This window comes from Callorhinchus milii, unplaced genomic scaffold (assembly GCF_018977255.1).
Source record: "Callorhinchus milii isolate IMCB2004 unplaced genomic scaffold, IMCB_Cmil_1.0 Scaffold2, whole genome shotgun sequence".
Classification (NCBI taxonomy): Eukaryota; Metazoa; Chordata; class Chondrichthyes; order Chimaeriformes; family Callorhinchidae; genus Callorhinchus; species Callorhinchus milii.
This window is the reverse complement of record NW_024704743.1, coordinates 79,311,823-79,327,965: the sequence shown is the minus strand read 5'-3', so window position 1 is coordinate 79,327,965 and position 16,143 is coordinate 79,311,823. Positions and strand designations below refer to the sequence as shown.

At 39.1% G+C, this 16,143-nt stretch overlaps 1 protein-coding gene across 6 annotated transcripts in view; it reads right to left on the bottom strand.

The window, feature by feature from the left end:
- cyrib (CYFIP related Rac1 interactor B) overlaps window positions 1–16,143 on the bottom strand; it is an 86,462-nt gene that overhangs the window by 56,076 nt on the left and 14,243 nt on the right. Inside the window, exon 2 of one of the 6 annotated variants that reach the window (XM_007903449.2) lies at window positions 15,379–15,465. The exons of 3 other annotated variants lie outside the window; for them this stretch is intronic. The gene's annotated coding sequence lies outside the window, so the exon portion shown is untranslated. Of the gene's footprint in view, window positions 1–5,951; window positions 6,080–15,378; window positions 15,466–16,143 lie in introns of those variants that run through there. 2 more of the 6 variants (XM_007903453.2, XM_007903448.2) reach the window with 2 other exon arrangements.

Sequence of the window (16,143 nt, the reverse complement as noted above, 5' to 3'; positions counted from 1 at the left end):
TGAACTCTGGTCTAGGTACTCAACCATGGTATCCAGTGCCTTGTGACAATTCCAAGTATATTAGTATCCTATATGTATACAAAAAAACAACTTCCCTCATCATTGCTAAGATTCTTTTAACTTGATTCCCTTGGTATGTGAACCCTTCTGCATAGGGAATAATTTGCCTGTATCAATTTGCTTCATAATCTTGAAAACTTCTATTAATCACCTAGAAACCTTTTCAAAGTAGGTCATTCTGTCCATCCATCATGTGCCACTGCTACCTTTTTTTTCAGAATCAGTCTTGCATTAAAATCCAGCTTTCTAGTTGTTTCCACATATTCCTCAATGTTTTTACAGTGCAGTGGTACCGCCTACACTTCAACAACTCTAAATGAAGAAATTCCTTCTAATCTCTCCTCTAATTTTTCTGATAAACAATCCTGAGACTCTGCCACTTGTCACTGATTCTACAACTAAAGAAAATACTTTCTTTTGGTTATTTGATTTATGAATGTTTTCAAGGACTATAAAATCCTTTGCAAAAATGAGGTATTCAGATTGCACATTAATTTTCATTCGGTACTTCTATTATTACATCCAAAAACCTTATGATCTTTTTAAAACTGAAGTGAGTACTGAGACAACCATTCTGCATACAAATTTTCTTTCCTGATCAGTATTCCATTTAACACATGCGCCTCAGTTCTTAATTGAATTTTTATACAACTGTATACTGAACTTTATCAGATGCGTCTCACTTCGCAAGCGAAAGACCTGGGTTCGATTCCCAGCAGGGAAAAACCTTGGGCAAGTTTCCTTACTCCACACGCCTGATAATAATCCCTCAAGAAAAAAAATAAAATTGGTCACTTCAATCCACGACTATTTGTGGGACACTGCTGTGTGCAATTGGCTGCCTCGCTTCTCCCACAAATATACAGTGAATTCACTTTACAGTATATTCTGTGAAGCGCTTGGAGACATCTAGCAGATGTGAACAGCGCTATATCAAATGCAATTAGATACTAACTGTATTAGATACATTCATCCAATTATCTAAAAGCTCCTTTGGAATCTAGTTACATTGGTCCTTGTTATTTGCTTTGCTGAAGGAATAGTTTGCATGGATTTTGGAAGTTCTGTATGATCTGGAAACTTGATGTGAGATATTCAATCTCTCGCCAAATTCATTTATATTAATAAGAACGGTTCCAAGGCAAATTACTATGGCAAACACCTGGTAAGGTTTTTACAGCTTTGTATATATTTATCCTATTTATAGCTAACCCCAGTTCCTACTTTGCTTATTAACATATCCATCATTTCTTGATTTATCTGACCCAGTCTCCATTTTTTAAAACTTTGATGGTGTCCTTTATTTCTCAATGATTTGCTAAAGCAATGTGGCCATAATGAAGGTCCACTTCATTCTTCTCAAGGGATTCTCCGATAGGATAAAATCATATATATGTAGTACAATCATCAGCATAACAAAAAAGCTATTTAGTTATAATGAGAGTCTGAGTAGATTAGGGTTATATTCCTTGGAGACAAGGAGATCCAGGGTGACTTGGTTAACATATTTAAACTAATGAAAGAAATTGATAGTTTAGAAAGTTCCAGGGTGGGGTATTGGACTTAAAAGCAAATCTGCCAAGATTTAATAAACTGATGGAACAGGCTTGATGGGCTGAATGGACTCCTTCCGTTCCTGCTTTCCTGTTTTCCGAATGTTCTATCTTCCCTTCTCCAACTCAAATTAGTTCTGAATCTTTTGTTTTAAATACAGTGAGAAGACTGTATTAAGATCAGGGCATTAAGATTATACTGAAATATTTGTGTACAACATCTACCTTGCAGATTTACCATGCCTCTTTTTGAGATCATGATTAAGGAAGTTTAAGGCGAACATAGAAGCAGGATAGAAAGTATGTCCGATACATATAAAGGCAACTTGAATGGATTCAAAGACCTATACAGCAAAACTGTGGCAATGTGAATAGTACAGTATGTCAAGCACCAAATTCCAAAGCCCCACCCTATACTGTAATTTGGAAGCATGTAAAACCCTGTAACCCACGCTGAGGCAAAAACCTCTCACAAGTCTTCAGGGCATAACATTTATAATGAATCATCTCAAGATAAGATGATTGATTTAAACTACGCTGCAATTTACCTTCTTTTGCCTTACATATACAACATTAATAACAATCCTTTTCCACTACCACAGCTTCTCAAGTAAAATAAATGGTAGGCAAAATCTACAAAGCAAAGTATACCTGGAAATGTATTTTACCCACGACTATTCCCTGAACTATACATAACACATGGTGGATTTAAGGAACAATCCATTTGATACAAGTCACTACTTAATTTGGTACAAGTAACCACTTGCTTTATTTGTAGCTCAAAGTGCATTTTGTACTGAACTTTGAACTACAAAGTATCTCAAATACTCTATAGCAATAGTACAATATATTGTGTATATTAGGAAAGATTGTCCTGAGCCATAAAATTGCAAAAGTGACCCAATAATTTTCTTTTCAATGAGTCAGTCCCTGGTATCTTGAATTTTGATCAATATTGCAGATGCTTAATCCAGACTCTATTTGCTTTAGTATGTGCCCTTAATTATTGGAATTTAAGACTGTATGCTATTGATCTTTACTCTTGTATCTATTCAAAAAACAAATTATTAAAGAATTTAAATTTCTAAATATTGATAAATCTAGCCGAACTACCAAGTTAGCCAAATATCAATCTGCTTCAGCTGGTAACTAACTCTCTTGCCTCTAGTCAGCCATTAGTGGGGTCAAATTGCTATTAAAAAAAAGGTCTTTGTTCTGTGAATAAATACTTGTTTTAGTGGACATTAAAAATCCCATGGCACGATTCAAAGGGAGAAGGGAGCTTCTCCTGGAGTCTTGGTTAATAATGCCACAAATAAAAAAATGTCATTTACTTCTTGGTGGTTTTATGTGACTGTTGTGTGCAACATTATAATCATGATAAAACCATGAACAAATGCACAATTTTACCCAAAATTGTAATGTACACTGTAGTATTCAATGTAATATCTTCAGATATTGAACAGTTACCAAACATTGTTTTCACTTAAAGTGATTAAACAGCATTTCATCCCCTGGTAGATCTGCTATTCAGTGGAGGATCTATTTCTTGGGCAACATTTGATATTTTAACGTTGGTATAATTAGTTGCAATTGAGTTATGTTGTTCTAGGTTTGAGCCTCTTGTTGACGATGTGCACCTCTCAAATAGTGGTGCTGATACTACAGGCTCAGCCCTTTGTATTTGAAAATCGTTGTTTTTTTAAAAAATTCTGTGATTGCATAGAACCTTACACCTTGTTATGTTGTTCCTGTGATCAATTATTGCTTAAATAATGGTATAAAGACTATTGACTGGAATTGAAAAATCAGGAAAACGTTGTTGCCAATTCTGCTATGATTTATGCAGGTCTAAAATGTTCTGTGCATATGCAATATTTTGCACAGAACAAAAATGTTGATGCCAGCTAGCTATTGAGGAACAAACATTATGACAATGACAGAAAATGCCTTAAAATAGATATTCACCAGGAAATATAGTGGAATCTCAATTATCTACTGGAGAGGGACTCCCATTTATAGTGTACAATCAAAATTCCCCCTATGTTGATAGTTAATAGGCTGTTTATTGTATTTCTGTGATTCGTTTTAGTTTATGTTCCCATCTAGAAATGAGAAATTCTTCTCGGGAAAAGGTTCAGAATTCCCTTATTCCCAACAATAGATTTGTTGAAACACCAACCACAACAACGTGTGGTTATACACAGGATATTGTCTTGGAACACTGTAACACTGTATGGTGGCGGAGTTGGACACTGAACAAAGAGAGAAGAGGAAAGATGACAATTGATGCAGTCAAAGAAATCATCAGGGATTTAAACATAGATAAAAGCTAGAGGAACGAGCCAGAGAAATTCAGGCAGGGAGTTCCAGAGATTTGGGGCATCGTGGCTGAGGTGGCACAGAGGGGTCAGGGGACATGCAAAAGGCCTGTGTCAGCTGAAGCAGGTGAGGATGCAGATTGGCAGAATTTGTTGCATGTTGAATGGTGGAATTGGGTGGGGGGAGAGCAGGGGGGTCGAGGAGGGAGGTGCAACGAGTGCGTTTTAGAAATCAAGGCAGGCGTCATTAAATAATAATCCTTGCATTTCATATAGCGCTTTTCACATCTTCTCGACGTCTCAATGCGCTTCACAGAATATACTGTAAAGTGAATTAACTATATAGTTGTGGGCAAAACGCAGCAGCCAATTGCACATAAGTGTCCCAGTGGCATGAATGATTTCATTAATAGAGCGCCTTTCACGTCAGGAGGACATTTCAGCAGCATTAGGAGCGGAGGCAACCAATGTGACAGAGAAAAGCTGTTCTGGTCAGTGGTCGAATGAGTCTTCTCAAAATCGCTTCACACAGTGTTCAATGCTAATTAATTAATTGTTCGTTTTAATATTTGGGTTAGAAAGGAGGTGACATTTCTTCTACATCTTAATATATGAGGACCTGCCTGCCTCAAGCACTGACCGCATTGCATCCGTCTTTTTTGTTCTATTATTGCATGTCCAATTTCCTCAATTTTTTAGGAAATTTCCACAGATACTACATCCAGTGGTCCTACATATACTTGCTCCCACTGTTCGACTGAACCTTCAATCCATCCCCCAATAATCTGTCTTTTTTGATGCAATTCCATAATTTACTGCACAGCTCCCAAGCACCCTGGCAATAATGGTCCTGAAATAGACTTACCTTTCTAAAGACTCACTACAATATCTCATCTTTGTTTAGATGAACTTTCAATTGTAAAGTTAATTAATTTAATCTTGCTTTGGGCGTTTAGCAAGATTGGAACAATGGCAAATTATTCTGCTATATATAGTATGATGTTGGCCTCTTTTATTTAAAAAAATTACAACATTCCTAATGTTCCTTGCCATTGCCCCGCACATCGTAATCATTGTAACAATTGAAAAATCCTCCAATTCAGAGTATTTGCACCCAAAATAAAGATGCATACCCTTGCCCATTGATCATGACCAGAACAGTTTACAATCCATGATCACAGAAATGCATATTTATGTTAGCTACAAGTGAACGACAGCTGGTTAGTCTAATCAGAATGTGGTACATGCGGACAGTATAACACTATACTATTCATTCACATCACTCTGAAAATAACCAGAACTCGGTCTACACCTGCACATAGATTAAAGTTTATAGTGGAGAATATGAAAATACATCTTGTAAATTTCTCTATAATACATCATCCATCTACTTCACTATATTTATAGATATTTTCAACAGAGGTTTCCCTTGACAAAGCGTGTGTGCAATCTTCAATGTCAGTTATTTTTCACTTCAGTGTTTGCAGATGCATACAGAGACACAGTGTTCACCACAGCCATTTTTAAAAAAGGAATCCAGAGACCAATAGGAGGAAGTCATTCAGGTTACCAAGTTTGGTGAAAATTTGATAAAGCATCATTATTAAGGTTTTTAAGGTATTGGTTACATGTTCAAACTGTTTGCACACAGGCAGAAGGTCAGGCAAGTCCATCAACAGCAAACATTTTAAAATAATTTACTACACAATTAAAGCAATCTTAAACGCAAAAAGCACTCTTGATTCATACAGTTGTATATCTTTCTTGATGGCTTCATTCAAAATATCTGCTTGATTTTGATGAAAACATACAATTAAACATTTTTAAAGGAGTTAAACTAGGTCTGGAGTATAATTAGGAATACACTATCAATTAAACATCCATAACTATGACAATATGACAGTCAGTATTCATAAATTCAAACAAAAATTTAAACCCAAAAGTGAAATTGTAATCCAATTTTTTCCCCAATACCTACATTAATATGCCCAATAAATTTATAATAATTGTTACTGACCTTCTCAAATACACAAAGAAAATTCAGTACTAATCATTGTTTAAAGTGACTTTGGTTATTCTTCTGAAATGGATCTAAAAACCTCCCAAACTCTGCTAGCAGTTTCTGCTACTGCTAGTGTAGGTGGATTGTTGCTTTGTAGCTCTCCTCAGCTTCCTCTTTTCTGTAAAAGTGACCTCACTGCAAGCCTGTCTCACAAAAAAAAAGGAAGCTTGCATGGTGTCAGAAGAGGAAGCAAGAAAGACCAGACAGAAAATGTTGCATTTCCAAGTTAGCAGATGCGTTTTATCTTAAATTAAAATGTGGCCAATCTTTAAAAGTGTTTAATCTTCATTAAAAAATCTTTCTCAATTACAGTCCACAATTGACAACACAGATCGGATCAATTACAAAGATTAAGGTTTATGAAAATAAACCATTCGGTGCTTTATTATAGAGTATAATCTGATTCTTCATATTGTGCCGAGCAATAGAATACATTACAGTCACAATTTCTGCAACATTTCATCTTATAAAGTGGAAGGAAGCCAGTACAGTAGTTAAGAATCCAGACTTATTTTTGCACTACAATGTTTTTTCCAATTTTATACACCAATTTCTACCACTACTCTTATATTTGTACAATGACTCCAAATTGATTGAATTTGAGAAAAACAAAATGAGAAAAGTAGTTTTGCCAGAAGCTAGTTAACTGCAACTAGACTTTGCACGAAATACTATGCATTCCCATTGTCAAATTTTATCAGGAGCACTGAAGTGTATGACACATTTTGTAGGATATTTGAAGTTTGAACTCTGGAACACCAGAATAACCAAATGTACAAAAACAAGATGTTCAGTTGGGGTGAGGGTGGTGGTGGTGGTGGTGGAAGAGAGAGAGAACTGAATTATTATGAGGACATTGAGAAGACCACGACCCAGCTCTTTTATTTGGTCAGTTAGATGTCTGAGACATGCAGAAACCCAGCATCCAAATCAGAGTTTCATATGTGTATATCACTTACACATACATGGAAATGTTCCCATGTTTGGAATTTAGTATGCACTCTCACCGACGGCACGCATCCTTCTTAACCTAATTCTGGAGAGTACTAGACACAGGTTAGCAAGAGGAAATGCTTTGGGACACAGAGTGTGTGTTGAGGTACTGCTGAGGTTTAACAAGCTAAAACCACCTTATGCCCTCGAGTCGTCTCAAAGCACTTCACAGAATATACTGTAAAGTGGATCAACTGTTTATTGTGTGGATGAAATGCAACAGCCAATTGGGCACAGCAGTGTCCCACAAACATTTGTGGATTGAGTAACCAAATTATTATTTTTTTGAGGGGATTATTAACCTCGGAAAAGCGATCCGCCAATTGATTAACAACCGGATCTCTACTTATTGCTAGGTAAACAGAAACATGTGGAGTAAGGAAACTTGCCTAACATTTTGCGCTGCCCAGGTCACGAACCAATGTCTTCTCGCTTGCAGGGTGAGTGCTCTAACCACTAAGCTACAGGACTCCACAATAAGTCATCAATAAAAATCAGAACGCCACTGTTATTTTGGGTTTTTGCTATGGATGAAAAATCACTTTTGGCAGATAGCTGCTGTCAATGTATTAGGATGCTCATCCCCGCAGGGAACGCACTTGCAGTTAGTTTTATGGTCAGATTGGGCTTTGCCTGAATCTACCATAATTATTGTCTCTCTCTCCACCCCCACATTCCAGCAATATTCATCACAAGTCACTAGTGGTACCTCCCCCACATACACAACAGAGCCACATTATTATGTGTTTATTACAGTGCAATTTTGGGAATCCATAGCAACAACAACATTTGTATAGCGCCTTTCACGTCGAGAGGACGTCCCAAGGCACTGAGAACAACAACATTACAACCATTCACTGAGTATTAATGAACTCGGAGGTTGACCAACTATCCTCCAGTGGGGCGGGGCAAAGAGGAGAGATCTTGAAATGGGTATTGAAGGCAGGAAGAAGAGGGCAAAGTGGGAGAGTCTGGGATGGAGTGACAGGATGGTAGAAAGCTGCCCCAATATTGATGGAATACAAATTAATTCACCCATATTACTGAATTCACAATCTCAGCCATTTTTCTACAGGGAGGATCAAGTCAAAACAAGACACTTCTAAGTATTTGGAGAAAAATCAAATGAAATCTCAATTCCAAACTATTCTTGCAGGCAGCTCACATCTGAATGGCTGAAGGCTTGGAAGCCATTTGCCCATTCAATCCTTTAGTTCCACTCTCCCTGCCTTCAAAACCCTCTTTAAAATCCTCTCTTTAAGCAAGTTCAACAGACTCACAATTGCCCCTCCTTTTTTCCCTGCTCGGTGATCTCCACTAACACTGTGAAGCGGTTTTGAGATATTCCTACTATATCTAAGACACTATACAAGTACAAGTAGTTGTGGTGAAGAAAACTGAAGCTATCCTGTTCTACACCAGTTAGCATTTTCTTACTGCCATCTCTGACCAAATCAACAGCAATGGTTGTTAACATAAATTCATCAAGGCAATGAGTAACCATGATGTATGATTCTCAGATCACTTTCAGACCTACACACAGTGCTTATCAAGGCTGCATTTCTTCACAGTTGAAACATAGCTCATCTCCACTCACTACCTCAACTGCTGAAATCCTCATTCACACCTTCACCACCTCAACACTCAATTATGGTTCACTGTGTGAAACTGCTTCTCATCCTCAAAAAAAACCAATCATTTTGACCACTGCCTCAGTTATCTTCCCTCTGGCCTCTTCTCCTCCTCACCCTACTCAGGGTACCACATCTTCCATATAAAGTACCTCCAAGTAGTTTCTTAAATGAAAGTCACTATAAAAATAAACATTGTTGTCATCATAGTGATCCTAGGTCATCGGTACTATAATACATTTAGAATTGGTTCTATGAAGTCTTTCTGGTTTCAAAGTACTATAATGAAGTTATCCCTGAACCAAGATTCTGGTCCTCACCTTCAAAGCCCTCCATGGTCTTGCTCCCCCCTACCTCTGCGACCTCCTAAACCCCTACCATCCTGCTCGTTCCCTCCACTCAGTGGGCTCCGGCCTGCTTCACGTCCCCCGCTTCGCCCGCTTCACTATTGGCAGGCGGGCCTTCTGCCACCTGCCCCCACCCTCTGGAATTTCATTCTACAGTCCCTCTGCCTTGCCCCCTCCTTGCCACTTTTAAGACCCATCTCAAGATCCTCCTCTTCGACTATGCTTTCGATCTCCCTGCTTCCCCCCGCTGCCCTCCACTCTCCCTGACCCTAACCCCCAGCTCGGGTCCGAAACTCTGTCTGTCCAGCGCCTTGGGATATCCTCCCGACATGAAAGGCGCTATACAAATGTAATTTTGTTGTTGTTGTTATTCAAGGTACAATAAACTATTCGGAATTGGCCAAACCAACCAAATGTTAGTAAGTGTAATGTAATAAAACCTTTTTAACTAGTGTATTACCATAACACATGCCAGACTACACAGAATAAAACCAAGTAGATTAAATGGATTAACCCACAAAGCAAACACAAATCACCAATAATAAACACCAGATTCAAGAGGATAGGACTATGGATTGAGGAAAGCAAATAAAATCACACGTCGACTACAACTGCATATTTAAACCCATACAGACAAATATGTTTCTCACACAAGCCAATTTACAACTGCAGACTGTGATAATCTGTTCCAATAACTCATCGCGGAAAATCAAGTCAAGCAGCAGGACTGCTATTGTGAAGCTCAGGAAAAATTATAAAAATTAGCCCAAACTAGAATACTTTGAGGGAATCCATGAAAACTGGGGTTTCCAAAAAATTGGAAATTAATTATGGGAATCACATTTGCACAAGTGACATGGAAACCCTAGACCTATCAGTCAATAGAAACAAAATGGAACATCAACTATATGAAAATGACCAAATAAATGGCAGTTCTCACAACTTCAAAAAAGGGGGTAAATCTTGCCTGACAAACATCAGCATTTTTTTTTGCAATGGCATCCCAAAATTGACAGTACAATAGTGTACCTCAATTTTCACAAGGTACTGTATTTCACAGAGTCCCACCAGAGAAACTCCTTTACAAATTGGTCACGGGATACGTAGGAAAACGCACTATATAATATTGTTTGCATTTTGCAGTGGATTGGATCCAATGTCTCAGTGTCTGCATTATAAGCCAGAGGTGCAAAACGCCACTTCCTTCATTGGTGTAACATGGTTCCCTTGTATTAAGGGTAAGAAATGTGTGAGGAACAGTAACTAGATGATAGGAAGAGGAGAGCTAGGTTGAAATGGAGGGAAGGGGAAAAACAAAGAGGAAAGAGAGTCAGAAGTTTGTGCTGGGACCCCTCCCGTTTCNTTTTTTGTTTCATAGAAGTTGCAATTTATGGTAACCACCAATATCTTACAAAGAAAGCTGAACATAACATACATTGGGAGCATCAATAGAAAATAGTTAGAAACAGCTAAATAAAAAGCATTACCTAGAAGTAAACGTCTAGGAGAGACATTTACTATGGTAGTATAACTTATTTCTCACCATGTCCAAAATGGTGATGCAGCAATTAAGAAGGCAAATCAAATTCCCTGCTAGATTGCTAAATTTGTTAAGATTCACAGAAGTTACACTCATGCTATACAGTACAATGATAAGGTTGTACCAGGGAATGCCACATAAAGTTCTTGCCAACCTGACCAGGCAGTACAGTTGAAAGCAACAAGACTCATCCAGAGTAAATGAACAACCAGCAAGTGCCCTTTAACCTCAAATGAAACATCTAAGGAGACAACTGAACTATACAGAGGTATACAAGGCGCTAAATAAGATCAATAATCAAAAAAGGTAGCACCAATAATACTGAAATACGTCGGACATGTATAGCAAATGTTAGTGAATACACTGGCAAAATGAACAATATCTCTGATGACTATTCATCAGAATGTCAGGAGAAACTCTCTTCTCTTTTGTCTTAGTGTCTGAATTAAGACTGAATTTAAGAATTTTCCACAATTTTCTCTTAAATAAGACAAAAGGGTCTTACAATCTAAGATTGAGAGATACTTTGAGCCTTCAACTGAGTTTTGAGCACCTTAAGCACTACGAGTTTCAAATATTTGTAAAATGTTGGGTATAAGATCCACATCTGCTCACAAATATAATTCACTGGTACCATAGTCTAGAATGACACTGGGAGAGTACTGCATTCTCAGAGGTGTCGTTCTTCAGATAAACCAGTAAACCGAAATTCCATGTGGCCAATTAGGTGGACATTAGAGATTCCACAGATTTTGGGCTGATGCATTCACCTGCAAAATACAGTCACTACACTTTCAGCAAGATCGAGGGTCTCCTGATTGGCTCCTGTCAATGCCTCCTCACCTCAGGGGCTGACAGCATCACCATCCATGGTTGGACACTCCATTTTGCTAAGCCAGTCCAGAACCTTGGGGTCTTGTTTGATCCTCAACTATCCTTTCTACCCCATATCCGCGCTATGACCCGCTCTGCCTTCCCCCACCTCCACAACGTCGCCCGGCTCCGACACTGTCTCACACCACAGGCCGCCGAAACCTTCAAACACTTCATTACATCGAGGCTCGACTATGCAAACTCACTGCTTGTCGGCCTCCCCAACTCCTCCCTCCACGGGCTGCAGATCATCCAGAACTCTGCAGCCCGTGTCCTCTCCCGCACCAGGCTCCACGGCCCTATCAGCCCCATTCTTGCCCAACTCCATTGGCTTCCCATCACACAGAGGATACAGTTCAAGCCCTCCGTGGTCTTGCTCCCCCCATTACCTCTCCGACCTCCTAACTCTCTACCATCCTGTTCGCTCCCTCGACTCAGCGGGCTCTGGCCTGCTTCATGTCCCCCGCCTTGCTCGCACCACTATCGGTGGGCGGGCCTTCTGCACCCATCTTCTGGAACTCCATCCTGCAGTCCCTCCGTTTCGTCCCCTCCCTCTTCACCTTCAAGACCCACCTCAAGACTCTCCTCTTGAACCGTGCTTTCGATCTCCCTGCTTACCCCCCTGTCCTCCCCACTCCCCTACCCCGACCCTCAGTTCGGGTGCGTAACTCTGTCTGTCCAGTGCCTTGGGGTGTCCTCCCGACATGTAAGTGTAATTTTCTTGTTGTTGTTTATTGTATATCCTGTGAAGTTCTTTGAGATGTCCCACCAATGTGAAATACACTATATCAAATGCAAAGATTTTTATTATCTAATTATTGGACATCGTGCAAGTACTTTTAATGACAACAGTATATAACTATGGACCCTACAAAAAACATGTCTGCAAGTTTATAAAAGTAGTTCATGTAAAATGGGGAACTCCTAAAGGGTAGAACAAGGAAATATTCACTGAAAACAAGGAAACAGTTAATATAAAAAACAGAAACAGGAAATGTTCCCGTTTCTCTTTTTGAAGTGCCTGGAAACTCATTTATATAATCACCTGAAATTGCTGTTTATTAAGCAGACAGATACCCACAGAAAGGGGGGGGAAAAAATTTAAATTGTAAGCCACATTGTCATGTAAAAATTGCAATATCAAAGCTTTATAATGTTATTTTTAAGAGCTGAAACTTCACTGAAATGGTACATGCACTTGCGCATAATTAATTCATTATTTTATGTTAAAATTACAATAGTTTGCTTATGAGGGAAACATATCAAAATAAACAGTCAAACTGATTTAAAACAAAATGCTATAATCATCCAACAACAACAACATGCATTTATATCGTGCCCTTCATGTGGGGTAGCATCCAGAAGCGCTTGACAGTGGCGGAGTCTGACAACGAGCCAGGGGATAGGGAGGAGAGAGGTGACAGTAAGCACGATCAAAGAGGAAGGTCTTTTGGCGGGATTTGAAGGTGGGGAGAGAGGGTGCAAGGCGGAGGGACTGAAGGAGAGAATTTCGGAGTTTCGGGGCATAGTGGCTGAAGGCACAGCCACCAATGGTGGAATGGAGGGCACGAGGGACAAATAAGAAGCTGGAGCCAGCCGAGCGGAGGCAGCAGGTCATAGAGTGGGGAGTAAGCAGATCGGATAGGAAGGGAAGTGCAAGGGAATGAAGCGACTTGAAAACGAGTAACAGGATCTTGAAATCAATCCGTTCAGTAATTGAGAGCCAGTGGAGCCTCGCAAGGACTGGTGTGATGGAGGTACGAAATTTTGTGCAGGTGAGTATCCGGGTGGCGGAATTTTGAATTAATTGGATTTTCTGTAAAGTGGAGTTGGGGAGACAAGAGACAAGAGCATTGGAATAGTCCAGCCGGGAAGTGACGAAGGCATGGCCAAGGATTTCAGCTGGTTTGTGGTGGGGTACGGACGGAAGCGGGCAATCTGATGGGGTTGGAATAAAGCGGTCCTAGTCAGGGAACGGATATGGCGTAGAAAGAAAAGCTGGGGATCGAACCTCATGCCTAATTTGCACACCCCCACCACTGTCATCCAACACACTAGAAAAGACAAAGTTTCACTTGCAGCTGTAGGCTTGATAGTGCCAACTACATTTTAAAAAAATCTAGCGTTTGGTTGGAGTTTCCCCATTTTCATGGCAATGAACTAATTTTTAAAGAGACCAAAATTAAAGTTAAACCTCAAGATTAAATATGGGCTTTTCTCAGTCACTGACAGTCTCAGGGGACTCCTTAGTTATGAGATACAAGTGTGCAGATACTGCCATTGTACTGCTGTATTGCACAACAAGGTGTGGTTCATGGTATTATCTGTGCAACTAGCTTCTTACATCAGTAATGGCATAATGAAAGGCATCAAATGAGGTTAGTCACTTCCAAATCAGAAAGTCGTCATAGACTACTTTCACAATCCTCAGTGCTCAACTCAGTAACTACAATAAACAAAAGATTACCTGAATGCTTGATCACCCAAGGAAATATATTTTGACATTTAACAATTTTAAAGTTAGTAGGTTTTGAAAAAGAAATATAAATTCTTAGTGGAAAGGCTCCATAAAAATTCAGAAGGAGATTTTAGACAAGAATTTTTGCCACAATTTGTCTGGGGACACTGATCATTTTTCCATCATGAGTTTTTTTCTCATTCAAATTGTTTTAATCTTCCTGAAAGCATTTTTGACTTTTCTACTGAGATATGATTCTATGGAGTCACCAGAACCTGACCAAAGTGGCCAATAATTGTGTGTGAGCTTTGAAAGTGGATACTCAACGCTGGAGGTGGAGAAAGAAAGAAAACTATAGCAAGCCTAATCTTGACATTTTCCAAAGTCCACACATGTACACCTTGTAAGCAGGAGTTGCTGGATAACAATTAGTAGTAAGTAATTAGTAATTAGGAGTCCTGCAGCTCAGTGGTTAGAGCACTCGCTTTGCAAGCGAGAGACCTGAGTTCAATTCCAGGCAGAGGGCGAAACCTTGGGCAAGTTTCCTTACTCCACACGCCTAATAATAATCCCTCCAAAAACAACAATAAATTGGTCATTTTCAATCTACGACTGTTTGTGGGACATTGCTGTGCGCAATTGGCTGCCGCATTCGCCCACAAATATACAGTCAATTCACTTTACAGTGTGTTCTGTGAAGCGTTTTGGGACGTCCTCCCGACGTGAAAAGCGCTATACCAAATGCAAGGATTATTATTATTATATATATGTGGCCATTAGGATATCAGAGGATCTGGCACTCATCTTCTAACAACTATTCCATGAGCATCTGAACTACATTTTTCTATTTGGATGAAATGCACGTCCTCAGACTTTACTGAAGAATCATTCAAACTAAAGATTTCTGATGTGTTTATTTCTATCCATCAGAGAAGGCCGCAAAAATGTTATAACACAAATTCAATGTATACAGTATATTCCTGGGATGGTCAATCCTAAATGTAAACTTAAAATAATAATCCTATAATCCTTGCATTTGATCCTTGCCATTTCACATCAGAAGGGCATCCCAAAAGTGTTTTACAGGATTTTACTGTGAAATGTAGTCATTGTGTATTTGCAGGCAAAAGCAACAGACAATTTGCATACACTAATATTCCACAAACAACCAAGAGGTGAATACCATTTTTTTCTGGGGGATTGTTGTCAATTATGCCATATAATCTTTTAACATCTACTGAACAGGCAAACGGGACCTCGGTTTAAAATTTTATCCAAAGGGTGGCAACCCCCCCACCACTGTATAGGAACGTCATCCTGGACTCCTCATTCAATGTTGGCAAATGCCTTTGCACCTTCGACTTTTCATATGTAGCTTTTAAAAGTAGAAGGTACGTCATGGATACAAGTGAACTTGCGATGGGGGAAATTATAAAAAATGATTTGCATTTATGTTTTTATATAACACTTCCCATCCTATAAAAAATCTAGGCACTTTCCAAAATAAAACTGCTCAGAAATGAAAACAAGGTAGTTTTACCCCAGTGATGATGCGTTTTAGTAGAAATCCTGATAGCTCATCGATGGCCTCAACATGCCATTAACAATGAGATGAGTAGCCAATTAGCTTGAATTTGGATTAAGAGGGTAAAATAAAACAGAATGATGAGAAAAACTATATTTCTTGGAAATAGGAATGGTACAGCAATCCTTTAAAGCCATTTGAATCACAAACAAAGCAGAACAAAATGAATATAAAAACAATCTCAAAGAATGGGATGATTGAGGGATGGAGGGACTGGACTACAAGGAGCGATTAGATAAACTGGGCATTTTCACACTGTAGAAGAGAAGGTTGAGGGGCGATATGATTGAAGTCTTTAAGATTCTGAAGGGAATAGATAATGTAGACCATGAAAAGCTGTTTTATCTGGTACTGAACAGTAGAACCAGAGGACACGGCCTGCGATTGAAGGGGGGTAAATTGAGAATAAATCTGCAAAAACACTATTTCAGTGACCAAGAAGTAAACTTATGGAACAGGCTCCCTTGGGAGACAGTGGAAGCAGAAAATGACATTTGTTTCAAGAACAAATTAGATAAATTTCTGCTAGAAAATATTATCTCAGGTTACAGTATAGAGTTTGGGACACGACATGTCAAGCAACTGCCAGGATGTTGGAAGGCGAACTAGATGGACCTTAGTCTTCGTTCACCTTGCAAATTCTTACATTCTTACGTTCTTACGAAGATCTGGATATAAATAGTATATAATATTGTTTTATAGGCAAATACAGCAGCCGAT